Source organism: Bufo bufo, chromosome 5 (genome assembly GCF_905171765.1).
Source record: "Bufo bufo chromosome 5, aBufBuf1.1, whole genome shotgun sequence".
In the NCBI taxonomy this organism is placed as follows: Eukaryota; Metazoa; Chordata; class Amphibia; order Anura; family Bufonidae; genus Bufo; species Bufo bufo.
The window spans coordinates 557,730,207-557,745,336 of NC_053393.1; the positions used below are offsets into that span (position 1 = coordinate 557,730,207).

The 15,130-nt window shown below is 45.5% G+C and overlaps 1 protein-coding gene across 1 annotated transcript in view; it reads right to left on the reverse strand.

Moving 5' to 3' along the window:
- Positions 1–2,763: 2,763 nt before the first annotated feature.
- Positions 2,764–15,130, reverse strand: part of LOC121000844 (gastrula zinc finger protein XlCGF26.1-like) — a 96,519-nt gene continuing 84,152 nt past the window's right edge. Inside the window, exon 5 of the mRNA XM_040431562.1 lies at positions 2,764–3,024. The gene's annotated coding sequence lies outside the window, so the exon portion shown is untranslated. The remainder of the gene's footprint in view (positions 3,025–15,130) is intronic.

Genomic DNA, 15,130 nt, shown 5'->3' on the forward strand with positions numbered 1-15,130 from the left:
TTTTTAGGAACTGAGGCACCATTGCACCTTTACTGGGTATTCCAACCACAAGGCCCACAGCTAACTGCCAGACGTTAGAGGAGATCTCCTGCCTGTACAAGTCATTCCTTCCTCATCTATTGGCCAGAGCTCTATTTCGGGACTCTTTCGCATGCCAGAAAACTTCCCCGGGCCTAGAGGACCCAATTCATATTTAAACTGGGTTGTATTAACCATCTGCCAATGTACGGCCTACCGCCCACCCAAAACCTCAGTCTAAATTACTTTCTGGACCCAGGAGCGGGAAGTGGCTGTACAGCGCTGAGATGCCTATAGGTCCAGTGTTCTCCTAATTCAGCTAACCCTTTCCTCTGGTACCAGCTGAATGAGTAGCACTTAGCTGGTGGATTGGGGACTATAGAGGAGATGGCACCTTTCCTCCACTCTGGGAACGCGGCCTCTTCGCTTCTCTCTGCAATCTGCCCCGCTCTTCTGTGTGGCTACTAGCTGTTTTACCTGGGAGCTGAATGAAGCCGCGGTTGCTGCACTGTTCGGAGGGCGGTCAGGTGTAGGAGCCTTGGTGGCGGCCATTGTAGCTGTGTCAGCAGAAAACATCCACTACCTGCTGCAGTGTGATCTGCTCTACCACTGCAAGTCCTGCCGCTGAGTCATCTTTCCGACCTGCTGCTTGGGACCCACATGACTGCCCAAACCAGGCACACACTGCTTCTGAGCACCAGGAGTTGCATAAGGTACATTTTCCTGAAAAAGGGGAGAGGTGAAGGGGCAGTGGACTATTTTTGATGAGCACAGATATTTATCTCAAGTGGAGAAGCCAGAGCCACCCTTTGCCTTCTTTGAAACGATCCACAGTTTAACAAGTCCTGACACCATTTTTGTTTCTTTCTTCTCTTCATACTGAGCAGAAGAAGGTCTGCACCTTTTTACAGCTGACTGATTGCAAGAACCGAAGACTAAGCTTGTTGTTCTGTCAAAAAGCCGTCCACTCTGCTTGGTTTAATACGGTTGATCATGCTGACAGAGCCTCATTAACAATAAAACTCAGTGGTGTACTAAGGGGGAGGGGGAGGTCCGCCCCGGGTGCCGACTCTCTGGGGGGTGCCAGAAGCAATGAGCGCTTCCATCAATACAGACAGAAGCGCTCATTGCTGGAGCGCAGGGAGCTGGGTCCTGTCACTCACAGCTCAGCTCCCCGCGCTCCTCCCCTCCTTCAGGCCGGCGGCGCACAGAATGGTGAAGCAGGAAGACTTCTCTCCGCTCCACCATTCAGCCTGCAGACACAGATCACGCTGCCGGCCTGTGTGGGTGGGGCCTGCAGCCTAGAAATCTGCATAATCTCCGCCCACACTGTGCTGCAGAGCGATCTGTGCCTGAAGGGAAGAGAGGACTGTGAGCTTAAGGAACGGGACAAGGTGAGTAGTTACTGTGATTGGTTTTTTTTTTATTACAGAGGGCATTACTACTATGGAAGGGGGCACAGAGGGCATTACTACTATGGAAGGGGACACAGAGGGCATTACTACTATGGAGGGGGGCACAGAGGGCATTACTACTATGGAGGGGGGCACAGAAGACTATTACTAAGGAAGGAGGGGCAGAGGATTTTATTACTATAGAGGGGGCGCAGAGGGCATTACTAATGTGAAGGGGCACAGAGTCAAAGGGCATTATTACTGTGAAGGGGCACAGTGGGCATTATTAATATGAAGGGGGCACAGTGGGCATTATTACTATGAAGGGGGCACAGTGGGCATTATTACTATGAAGGGGGCACAGTGGGCATTATTACTATGAAGGGGGCACAGTGGGCATTATTACTGTGAAGGGGGCACAGTGGGCATTATTACTATGAAGGGGGCACAGTGGGGATTATTACTATGAAGGGGGCACAGTGGGGATTATTACTATGAAGGGGGCACAGTGGGGATTATTACTATGAAGGGGGCACAGTGGGGATTATTACTATGAAGGGGGCACAGTGGGGATTATTACTATGAAGTGGGCACAATGAAGATTATTACTGTGAAGGAGGCACAGAGGGTATAACTACTGTGAGGGGGCACACATCTGTACAAACCTATTGTGAAGGTTGTACAATGAGGACAATACTACTGTAAGGGGGTACAATTGTTTCAAAGTATTGAGGGGGCCCGAGAAAAGACCCGCCCCGATTGCCAAACACCCTAGGCACGCCACTGATAAAACTCCTTCATTTCCTAGGTCTCTCCATCTCCAAATGTGAAATCAGCAATACATGTTTCAGATGTTCTATGACATCATGCTGGAAGGCGTCACAGGCTGCAACGAAAATCATAAAAAAGGCAAAGAGTGGTGACCAGACTGATCGAGTGGAACACAACAGGCAAACACTTCTCCACCGAGTCCTCTCCACTTCCCTCAAACAATTAGGTTGTGGGATTGAGGGTATAATTATTCCTCAGATGTCCCTTAGCATTTGCTGCAAATGAGTCCAAAGGGTCTGGGAATGTTCACAACTTCATAACCCAGGTAGTAAACCCAAGACTGGAGGAGTTAAAAGGGTTTTCTGACATTTTGTTAACTGATGACCTATCCTCTGAAATATTTCCAATATATTCCAATATGTCCATTATATAATTCATGGACGATCATGGTTACCGGTTTCCCTTACGTCACAGCAAATAGTCACATGACACAAGGGGATCCAGTCTCCGCTGCGGCCAGTGTCGGCTGTGGCAATGCCAAACCAGATGAGCCCAGCCAGGCATTGCAGGCTTGGAAGAGAAGGAGCGGAGAGTCAGCACCAGGAAGCAGGTAAGTAATCTTCCCTTTACAGATCCAGTAAAGTGGGGGAGTTTGCCAAACCCCCTCATTCTTGCACAACCCCTTTAAGATCTACAATTATAACAGCTGTAACTACACTTCTGAATATACTGATATTTTCTTTTAATTCCTGCTTCAATATACATGCAATATTTTTATAACAAAGCAGAGTCTTCTCGCTATAAATGATAGCAAGAAAAAATATGGAAATTCATGGCATATTTTACAGGAAGGAGCCAACAAACGAACCAAACCAATTACCCCAAAAAGATGAGAAAACGCACATATAAAATATATGTAATTTATTGAGACATAATCAAATGACAAAATTAGAATAACATAAGGCACAAGGGTAGAGGAGGGTGGGGGGCCCCATGTGACAGGGTCAAAAACAACCTCCCTCACAAAAACCCAACTGACAGGGAGAGAAGGGTCACAGCCCTGGGTGTAAAACCGCATAGATATGGGGGAACTGTAGGTTCACCCAAAGTAACATATAAATGGTAAGTGTGCTGCATGCATATACAAGGTAAATATGGTCACACATAGCCGACTTGCCCACCCTGGATAACTTGGATGGCCGCATAAAGATGCAGGTAGCCAAGTGACATAAGTAAGGCAGGGCAAGAGTGCTAAGTGCAAGCAGTGACCTTAAAGTAACAAACTAACCAAAGCATGACAACAAATCAAGATTTACAGAATACAAGATAAAAACAACGAACACATAATAAGGTAAAAAGCACGATTTATAGAAGACTTGAAGCTAACAGTCTCATTGAGACCATTAGGGATCTCACTCTTAAGCAGAACAATCCATTTAGTCTCCAGTTGCAGGAGGCGCTTCTTGATATCCCCTCCACGGCAGCCCAGAGAGACCCTATCAATACCCATGCATTGTAATCTACGAGGGTCCCCCTGTGATGGTCCCTAAAATGGAGGGTTATAGGTTGAAACTGGGTCAGCTCGTCCTGTGCAGTAGTGGCTGCCTGGCGGATTTTGCTTGCATGTTTGAATACCCCAACACGCAGCTCCCTGGTGGTCATCCCAACATACAGGAGCTTGCAAGGGCAAGTGATCAAATATATCACACATGCAGTCCTGCATGTGATATGTTGCACGATTTGATACTCGCGTCTGCCCTCAGAGTCCCTAAATGTGGAGGACCGAACCATGTATCTACATGCCTGACAGTTGTTGGACGGGTAGGAGCCCCATTTTGGCCCCTTTACTTCCAAAGATGTACGATGGCGAAGGGGATACATAGTGACTACTGGTGAGCAAGTCACCAAGATTTTTTAAGCGTCACCATGTCACCTGGGGATATTCTCGAAGTGTCACCCGTAGGTCATTATCTGAGAGCAGTATAGGCCAGTGTCTAGTGAGTATTTCACGTATTGGCATTGTCAATCTTTGGTCTGTTGCTGGTCAGGAGAGTGTCCCTATTTGCAGACTTGTCCCGTGTGTAGCCCCTCTTAATATCAACCTGGTTATAGGCCCTATTGAGAAACCTCCTAGACAATTCTCCAGACTGCATCTCAAATTTCTTGTCACTGGAGCAGACACGTCGAAGACGCAAAAATAGCCCCACCGGAATGGCCCTAACTGTGGATAGTGTGCAGATTTGGTATGTAGCAAAGTGTTGGTGGAGGTGGGCTTTCTCTAGAGATCCGTGGAGACCCAGCCGTCCCTCTCCCTACTGATTAGTATGTCAAGGAATTCCATCCTATCCTGGCTATAGTGCCAAGTCAGCCTGATGTTAAGGGTGTTGTTATTGAGTTGTTGGAGGAAGGATAGAAGCTGGCACTCCGTGCCCTGCCAGATAAAGAGGACATCGTCGATATACCGCGACCACAGAGCCATATTCCGGGAGATTCTGGACAATCTCTCTTTCCCACAGTCCGAGGCACAGGTTAGCATAAGAGGGCGCACAATTCGCCCCCGGAGCTGTAGGAAGAGGCGGTCCTTGAATGTAATATAATTGTGTTTCAAGATGAAGTCCAGAAGCTCAATCACAAACACAATAATGTCCGCATCTAACTTTGCCATACGCATGAAGTATTGGCAGGCCCTGATCCCGTGGTCGTGGCATATCGACGTGTACAGGGCCTCTACATCACATGTGACCAGCCACATGTCCCCCTCCAGCGACACCCCATTGAGTTTCCTCAATACATCAGAGGTGTCCCTGACATAAGACGGCAGGGTCTCCACGCATCCCCTCAGATACAAATCCACAAATCTGCTGACACGTTTACAAAGACTTCCCACCCCGGACACAATAGGGCGCCCGGGGGGGGGGGGTTTGTAATCGTTTGTGGATTTTGGGCAGCAAATACAGGGTGGGAGTCACTGGATGATCCACCACCAGGCCCTCCTTAAGTCGTGCTGGCGGAATGTTATTTTCTACCCCGGAGTCTAGAATATGATCTAATTCAGCCTTAAACCTGGTGGTGGGATTGCTATCTAGACGTCTATAGCAGTCCTTATCTCCCAGCTATCTAAATGCTTCTTTTTTATACATCTGTGCAGGCCAGATCACAACATTTACCCCTTTATCCGCAGGTTTGATCACAATATCCTTCAAATCACTGAGTTCTTTAACCCCATAACAACCTCCGGACCGCCTAAAGCAGGATCGCATTCCGGAGGCGGCAGCTGCAGGGAGAGTCACGCATATACGCGTCATCTCGCGAGACGCGAGATTTCGCCCAAAGCTGGGCCGCGCATGCGCATCGCAGGCCGGCAAAAGTTAGAGGAGTATTTCGTCCTCAACCTGCCAGCCAATGATCGTCGCTGGCAGGTTGATGATTTTTAAAAAAAATCGAATCACAAGCCATATAACACCTTATATTTATAAATATAAGGTGTTAAATGGCTTCTCTGCTCCTCTGCTGGTCCTTTTGGTCGGTTGGTCCCAGCAGAGGAGCAGACATCACAGTGAGTAGCCACCAACACCACACTTAGCCCCCAGATCACCCCCCATCACCCCAATTAACCCCTTGATCACCCCTGTCAATCACTAGTGAAAGGGAAAAAAGTGATCAGTGTAAACTGTCACTTTTTTTTCACTAGTATTGACGGTTAGGTTTAGGATAGTTTAGGCCCCTTTGTTAGGTAGTTAGCGATCGTTTAGCGCCCAGCCCACCGCAGTCACTGATTCGCTGATTAGCGTATCGCTAATCACCATTTGTACTGTTATAGTATCTGTAAGTGATCAAAACTGATCACAGTCAGATCTATAATAGTATTAGTGTCACCTTAGTTCGCCCTCCACCCAAAACGCAGTGTTTGCCTGATAAGGCCTGAAAGGTTGCCCACACGTGCGTTCACCCACGCCCGCCCCACCGCAGTGACAAAATTTTTTTATTTTTTTTATCACTGCACAATCACTTTACAAGCGCTGCGGCGATAAAAAAAAAAATCAGTTTTGAAATTTTTTATAAATCGCAGCGGCCTCCGGTACTTCGCTAGCCTCCCATTTGTAAGACAGGCTTGCTTTTTTTCTTGGGTAGTCTCAGGGAATACCCCTAAATTTAGCTTTTCTTTTTTTTTGCCTTCCTCTGGATCAACTTGCAGGATAACAGGCCGAACTAGATAGACATGTAACCCTGTGAAGTGACACAGGCTGCATTATCTGAAATGCCCAGTAGATGGACTCAGTATGCTGTTAATAAAACATTGAGTATTGATCACATGACTTGCTGAAATCAGTCACATGGATTGTGACATCATCGCAGGTCCTGAAAGGACACTTCCTGCAATGCTCTGAGGAGGGAGGTCCTGGAAGATTTCTAGAAGTTACGATTTGCTCAGCCAGAGAGAGGACATGTGTCTGGCATTGAGAGACTGCAGCACAGAGATAGAACCTGGCGGAGAGAACTTACTTCACCCAAGATCACACCTGCTGAGAGAGGGACTCGCTGGCAAAGACAAGCACTGAGTCCAAACGTCTGGTGAATCCAGTAAGAGGAGATTGCTGCGGACTGGCCTGGTAAATGGTGTTGTGAGGGTAAGTCAAACCTCTCCCTGTATCACCACAGGGCACCTGTCTCCTCACCACAATAAAGACTCTGAGGTCCAGTGACGGACATTACACAGCTCAGGCTGCTTCAGTGACCCTGCGGAGCAGGACTTATAAGGGCCCCAACTCTCCTATGTGCACCAACGGCCATTAGGGCGAAGATAGGGGGTGGGACGCAGGTGTGCTGGTGGGTGGGTGAGGAAACATCCACATTACATCGTTATCTGTGTTTACTCTATTGTATTTTCCTATGTATGTTGGTTCATTTGTTACACACTATATAAAGTTAATTCCAGTTAGGATGTGTCAGTCTCATTGCACCAAGTATGTTCCCAGTGGGACCCCACATCCCTACCCCGGATGCTCCACTGGGTGGAGGCACTGCCGCAGACATGTACCCCAGTTCCCAGATAGCGGAGGCTCAGGATCCGCCTGTCAGGCATAGTGAGTTAACTAGGTTTAGGGACCCCAAAGACACTAGGGGGCGCCACCAAAACCCTGTTACAGACAAATGTCTTTTTTCGGCCTTATGTACTATGTTACTATGTAAATGTCAAACAGGGGGTATTCTTCTGAAGAGGCCTACAGGATTCTGACCCAGTCGGATGAGGAATGGGAACCCTCATCTGACGAATCTAGCGGGTCAGAATATGAACCTGTAGAAAGCAGTGGCAGTCTGACCTAAAGTTCGGACGAGGAGGTGGAGATCCCTGATAGCACCAGGCGTACCTGGCCCCTTGTTGCTAGACCACAGGTTGCGCAGGATCCGCTTCAAGGGCAGCAGAGTGGGGCTGGCGCTGTCGGATTACGTGGTGAGGCATACACCAGCAGCGCAGCCCTCCCTGGACCTAGTACCAGCACTGCCGTACAACATGGTGAAGTGGCGAGCACCAGAAGGGCAGTTGAAGCTGGTACGGTGGCACGTGCAATAGTTACCCCGTCGCAGCCACCGCACAGACAGGCCCGTAGAGCCCCTGAGGTGCTGGCAAACCCTGATTGGCAGTCCCCAACTTCAGCCGCACCTGTAGTTCCCCCTTTCACCGCCCAGTCTGGAGTTCGGGTTGAGACAGCTCAGATCGGTTCGGCACTGGGATTTTTTGAGCTGTTCTTGACTGCGGAGCTCTTGGACTTAGTTGTGGCAGAAACAAATTAGTATGCCACTCAATTTATAGCCGCCAACCCGGGAAGCTATTATGCCCAGCCTTTCCGGTGGAAACCAGTCCAAGTTTCCGAATGAAAAAAATTTCTGGGCCTTCTCCTCAACATGGGTCTAACCAAAAAGCATGAATTGCGGTCATATTGGTCCACGAACCCAATTCATCACATGCCCATGTTCTCTGCTGCTATGTCCAGGGCACGATTTGGGGCCATAATGCATTTCCTGCACTTTAGCGACAACACCACCTCCCGTCCCAGAGGCCACCCAGCTTTTGACCGGCTCCACAAAATTCGGCCCCTCATAGACCACTTCAACCAGAAATTTGCAGATTTGTATACCCCTGAGCAAAACATCTGCGTAGACGAGTCCCTTATACATTTTACCGGGCGCCTTGGCTTCAAACAATACATCCCAAGCAAGCGCGCCCGGTATGGGGTCAAATTGTATAAGCTCTGTGAAAGGGCCACAGGCTATACCCACAAATTTCGGATCTATGAGCCGGTCAGACCCTGGATCCGGTTGGTTGCCCTGACTACCTGGGGAGCAGTGGGAAAACAGTCTGGGACTTGGTGTCACCCTTATTTGGCAAGGGGTACCATCTTTATGTTGACAATTTTTACACAAGTGTGCCCCTCTTCAGGCATTTGTTCCTAGAACAGATTGGCTGCTGTGGCACCGTGCGACCTAGTCGCCGGGGCTTCCCCCAACGGCTCGTTACCACCCGTCTTGCAAGGGGGGAGGGGGCTGCCTTGTGTAACGAAGAACTGCTCGCGGTGAAATGGAGAGACAAGCGTGGCGTTTACATGCTCTCCTCCATTCACGCAGACACGACAATACAAATTGAACGGGCAACCAGTGTCATTGAAAAGCCCCTCAGTCCACGACTATAATGCGCTCATCGGAGGGGTGGACTTCAATGACCAGATGTTGGCTCCCTATTTAGTTTCCCGACGCACCAGACGCTGGCATAAGAAGGTGTCTGTATATTTGATTCAATTGGCGATGTACAATAGTTTTGTTCTCTACAGTAAGGCTGGGAGAACAGGATCCTTCCTCAAATTTCAGGAAGAGATCATCGAGAACCTCCTGTATCCAGGAGGTTCCGTGGCCCCAACCACCAGTGTAGTGAGCAGTCTACACGAGCGACATTTCCCCAATGTCGTTGCTGGTACCTCAACCCAACCGTCACCCCGAAAATGATGTTGTGTCTGTAGCAGGAGTGGAATAAGGCGTGACACCCGCTATTTCTGTCCTGACCACCCTGCCCTACGCTTAGGGGAGTGTTTCCGGAAGTACCACACACAGGTACACAAAGCATAGGGATTGCATCTCACAGGACAGGCACACAGGGCTATTAGGGCCCTTTCACTCACAGCTGCTGCAAACCTCTCCTTTCACCTGGGACAAAGTGCATAATGTACTTCGCCACATCTCTGGGCGATTTGCGCTTTGCACATTGTCCTATGGGGAAGGAGAGGTTTGTGCTATAAAAGGTAAAAAAAAAAAAAAAACACCGGTAAGCAAAAAAAGTTAACGTTCTGTTCAAAAAGTTAAATAAAGTTTATATGTTCTGTTCAAATGTTATTATAAAGTTAATAAATTTATTGCGTTGCGGCCTGGTTTATTCTTTTTTTTTTTTTTTTTTTTTTACCTTCCAGGTGGACCAACCGATGAACGAGCTGCAGCACTGATGTGCATTCTGACAGAAGCATTGCGCTGCTGTCAGATTAAACAAAAGTCAGTGTATGCGGCGCTGCAAGACGAGATTTCTCCTCTGCAGTCAAAGATACGTTTGCCGAGGTATATGAGCTGAGGAGGCGGCGGTGTTCATATACTTTGGCAAATACTTTGTATATAAAAAAAAAATAAAAAATCCCGGCAATGATTTATTCATCCACATCGATTGATGTGAATGGAGAAATCTGGTTTGCCAGGTCATACGGGCTAAGTGGGTATGGATGTTGGGCGGAGCTCCTATGTCCTGGCAGACGCCTTTCCCCTCTTTTTTTTTTGGCAGAGATTTTTTCATCCACATTGATCGATGCGAATGAAGAAATCTGTGCCGTTCATTTTTTCTTTCAGCCGAGAGGCTGAACGGAAAAAGAAAATATCTCATTACCCGTATGCTCAATATAAGGAGAAACTCCTAATGCTGGCCATACATGTAATGATTGCGGAGACCCTCAAATGCCAGGGCAGTACAAATACCCCACAAATGACCCCATTTTGGAAAGAAGACACCCCAAGGTATTCGCTGAGGGGCATATTGAGTCCATGAAAGATTGAAATTTTTGTCCCAAGTTAGCGGAAAGGGAGACATTGTGAGAAAAAAAAAAAAAAAAAAAAAAAAAATCAATTTGCGCTAACTTGTGGCAAAAAAAATAAATTTCTATGAACTCGCCATGCCCCTCATTGAATACCTTGGGGTGTCTTCTTTCCAAAATGGGGTCACATGTGGGGTATTTATACTGCCCTGGCATTTTAGGGGCCCTAAAGCGTGAGAAGAAGTCTGGGATCCAAATGTCTAAAAATGCCCTCCTAAAAGGAATTTGGGCCCCTTTGCACATCTAGGCTGCAAAAAAGTGTCATACTCAGGAGAAGTTGGGCAATGTGTTTTGGGGTGTCATTTTACATATACCCATGCTGGGTGAGATAAATATCTCGGTCAAGTGCCAACTTTGTATAAAAAAAATGGGAAAAGTTGTCTTTTGCCGAGTTATTTATCTCACCCGGCATGGGTATATGTAAAATGACACCCCAAAACACATTGCCCAACTTCTCCTGAGTACGGCGATACCAGACGTGTGACACTTTTTTGCAGCCTAGGTGGGCAAAGGGGCCCACATTCCAAAGAGCACCTTTAGGATTTCACAGGTCATTTTTTACACATTTTGATTTCAAACTACTTCCCACACATTAGGGCCCCTAAATTACCAGGGCAGTATAACTACCCCACAAGTGACCGCATTTTGGAAAGAAGACACCCCAAGGTATTTCGTGATGGGCATAGTGAGTTCATGGAAGTTTTTATTTTTTGTCACAAGTTAGTGGAATATGAGACTTTGTAAGAAAAAAAAAGAAAAAAATCATCATTTTCCGCTAACTTGTGAAAAAAATAAGCTCTATGAACTCACTATACCCATCAGCGAATACCTTGGGGTGTCTACTTTCCGAAATGGGGTCATTTGTGGGGTTTTTCTACTGTCTGGGCTTTGTAGAACCTCTGGAAACATGACAGGTGCTCAGAAAGTCAGAGCTGCTTCAAAAAGCGGAAATTCACATTTTTGTACCATAGTTTGTAAACGCTATAACTTTTACCGAAACCATTTTTTTTTTTACCCAAACATTTTTTTTTTACCCAAACATTTTTTTTTTATCAAAGACATGTAGAACAATAAATTTAGAGAAAAATTTATATATGGATGTCGTTTTTTTGAAAAATTTTACAACTGAAAGTGAAAAATGACATTTTTTGCAAAAATTTTGTTAAATTTCGATTAATAACAAAAAAAGTAAAAATGTCAGCAGCAATGAAATACCACCAAATGAAAGCTCTATTAGTGAGAAGAAAAGGAGGTAAAATTCATTTGGGTGGTAAGTTGCATGACCGAGCAATAAACGGTGAAAGTAGTGTAGGTCAGAAGTGTAAAAAGTGGCCTGGTCATTAAGGGTGTTTAAGCTAGGGGGGCTGAGGTGGTTAAGGACTCAGCCCTATTTTACCTTAAGGACTTGGCCATTTTTTGCAAATCTGACCAGTGTCACTTTAAGTGCTGATAACTTTAAAACACTTTGACTTATCCAGGCCATTCTGAGATAGTTTTTTCGTCACATATTGTACTTCATGACACTGGTAAAATGAAGTAAAAAAAATTAATTTTTTTTGCATAAAAAAAAACCTAATTTACCCAAAATTTTGAAAAATTTGCAAAATTTCAAAGTTTCAGTTTCTCTACTAAACATTCCCCATATGTCTACTTCATGAATTATTTTGGGAATGATATTTTATTTTTTGGGGATATTACAAGGCTTAGAAGTTTAGAAGCAAATCTTAAAATTTTTCAGAAATTTACAAAAACCAAATTTTTAGGGACCACTACAGGTCTGAAGTCACTTTGCGAGGCTTACATAATAGAAACCGCCAAAAAATGACCCCATTCTATAAACTACACCCCTCAAGGTATTCAAAACTGATTTTACAAACTTCGTTAACCCTTTAGGTGTTGCACAAGTTATTGGCAAATGGGGATGAAATTTAGGAATTTCATTTTTTTGCCTAATTTTCCATTTTAACCCATTTTTTTCACTAACAAAGCAAGGGTTAACAGCCAAACAAGACTGTATCTTTATTGCCCTGGCTCTGCCGTTTACAGAAACACCCCATATGTGGCCGTAAACTACTGTACGGCCACACAGCGGGGCGTAGAGGGAAAGGTGCCGCCGTATGGTTTTTGGAAGCCAGATTTTGCTGGACTGGTTTATTTACACCATGTCCCATTTGAAGCCCCCCTGATGCACCCCTAGAGTAGAAACTCCATAAAAATGACCCCATCTAAGAAACTACACCCCTCAAGGTATTCAAAACTGATTTTACAAACTTTGTTAACCCTTTAGGTGTTGCACAAGATTTAATGGAAAATAGAGATACAATTTCAAAATTTCACTTTTTTGGCAGATTTTCCATTTTAATATTTTTTTTCCAGTTACAAAGCAAGGGTTAACAACCAAACAAAACTCAATAATTATGGCCCTGATTCTGTAGTTTACAGAAACACCCCATATGTGGTTGTAAACCGCTGTACGGGCACACGGCAGGGCGCAGAAGGAAAGGAATGCCATACGGTTTTTGGAAGGCAGATTTTGCTGGACTGTTTTTTTTTTACATCATGTCCCATTTGAAGCCCCCCTGATGCCCCCCTAGAGTAGAAACTCCAAAAAAGTGACCCCATTTTAGAAACTACGGGATAGGTTGGCCGTTTTGTTGGTACTAGTTTAGGGTACATATGATTTTTGGTTGCTCTATATTACACTTTTTGTGCGACAAGGTAACAAGAAATAGCTTTTTTGGCACGTTTGTTTATTTACAACATTCATCTGACAGGTTAGATCATGTGGTAATTTTATAGAGCAGGTTGTCACGGACGCGGCGATACCTAATATGTATACAAATTTTTTTAGTTATGTAAGTTTTACACAATGATTTAATTTTTAAAACAAAAAAAATGTTTTAGTGTCTTCATAGTCTAAGAGCCATAGTTTTTTCAGTTTTTGGGCGATTATCTTAAGTAGGGTCTCATTTTTTGCGGGATGAGATGACGGTTTGATTGCCACTATTTTGGGGTGCATATAACTTTTTGATCGCTTGCTATTACACTTTTTGTGACGCAAGATGACAAAAAATGGCTTTTTTTACACCGTTTTTATTTTTTTACGGTGGTCACCTGAGGGGTTAGGTCATGTGATATTTTTATAGAGCCGATTGATACGGACGCGGCGATACCTAATATGTATACTTTTTTAAAATTTATTTAAATTTTACACAATGATTTCTTTTTTGAAACAAAAAAAAATCATGTTTTAGTGTTTCCATAGTCTAAGAGCCATAGTTTCTTCAGTTTTTGGGCGATTATCTTGGGTAGGGTATGATTTTTGCGGGATGAGATGACGGTTTGATTGGTACTATTTAGGTGTACATGCGACTTTTTTGATCACATTTATTACCTTTTTTGGGAAGTAAGGTGGGCAAAATTTCAATTTCCTCATAGTTTTTATTTTTATGGCGTTCACCGTGCGGGGAAAGTAACATGACCGTTTTATAGATCAGGTCGTTACGGACGCGGCGATACCAAACATGTGTAGGGAATTTTATTTTTCTCATTTTTAATCAGTGATAAATGTGTATTTTGATTTTTACTTTTTTTCCACTTTTTTTTTACTTTTTCTTTGAGCCAGACCCACTTGGTTCTTGAAGATCCAGTGGGTCTGATGTCTGCATAATACAGTACAGTATATAGTGTATTGTACTGTATTTTACTTACACTTTGAACAGATCTATGCCTTTAGCACAGATCTGTTCAGCACCATGGACAGCAGGATGCCTGAGAAGGCGTCCTGTTGTCATGGAAACCTTCCCCGTCTGCCTAGTTGTGGCCACAACTGCGCAGACAGGGAAGGGTAAGGAGGGGGGCTGTCTCCCTCTCCATCGGGGGGCTGCAAAGGCACGGACCGCTGTATGGAAAGGGTTAAACGGCTGACATCTGTACAGATGACACCCTGGTATACCCACTGGCCACCAACGAATTTTCAAGAGGAGGCGGGCGATCGCGATCCTGCCTACCGCACTGCCCACAACCCCCCCCACCTGCACCACCCGCCGGCAAAAAATCATGCAGGGGTGCAAAATCGATATTTTAGGCACACTAAAGTTTCTGATCCCCGCGGTCCGATTCAGAAACTGCAGAAAGCGCAGCAAACCACAGGTCACAACGCCAGGGGGGGGTCACATGACCCCCCCTGGCGTTGTGACAGGATGCCGGCTGAATGATTTCAGCCGGCATCCTGTTCAGATTAACCCCCGCAGCTCCGCAATCTCGATTTAAACTTAGGACGTACCTGTACGCCCTGAGTCCTTAAGGATTCGGGAAATAGGGCGTACCGGTACGCCCTAAGTCCTTAAAGGGTTAATAGCCCGATGTTGGTCATAAGTCAAATTCTTATGGCCATAATAGCCCGCCAGCTGTTCAAAATCATGTTTGACCAGCTTGACAAAAATATCAACATTTGGGCACAGAGGTTTTTGAAGAAAATGTTGTGATAGGCGGCACAGATGTAGAGATGTCTTGCTGGCAGATGATGGTGCCTCCTGTAAATCTTGATTTGTTGTCATGCTTTGGTTAGTTTGTTACTTTAAGGTCACTGCTTGCACTTAGCACTCTTGCCCTACCTTACTTATGTCACTTGGCTACCTGCATCTTTATGCGGCCATCCAAGTTATCCAGGGTGGGCAAGTCGGCTATGTGTGACCATATTTACCTTGTATATGCATGCAGCACACTTACCATTATATGTTACTTTGGGTGAACCTACAGTTCCCCCATATCTATGCGGTTTTACACCCAGGGCTGTGACCCTTCTCTCCCTGTCAGTTGGGT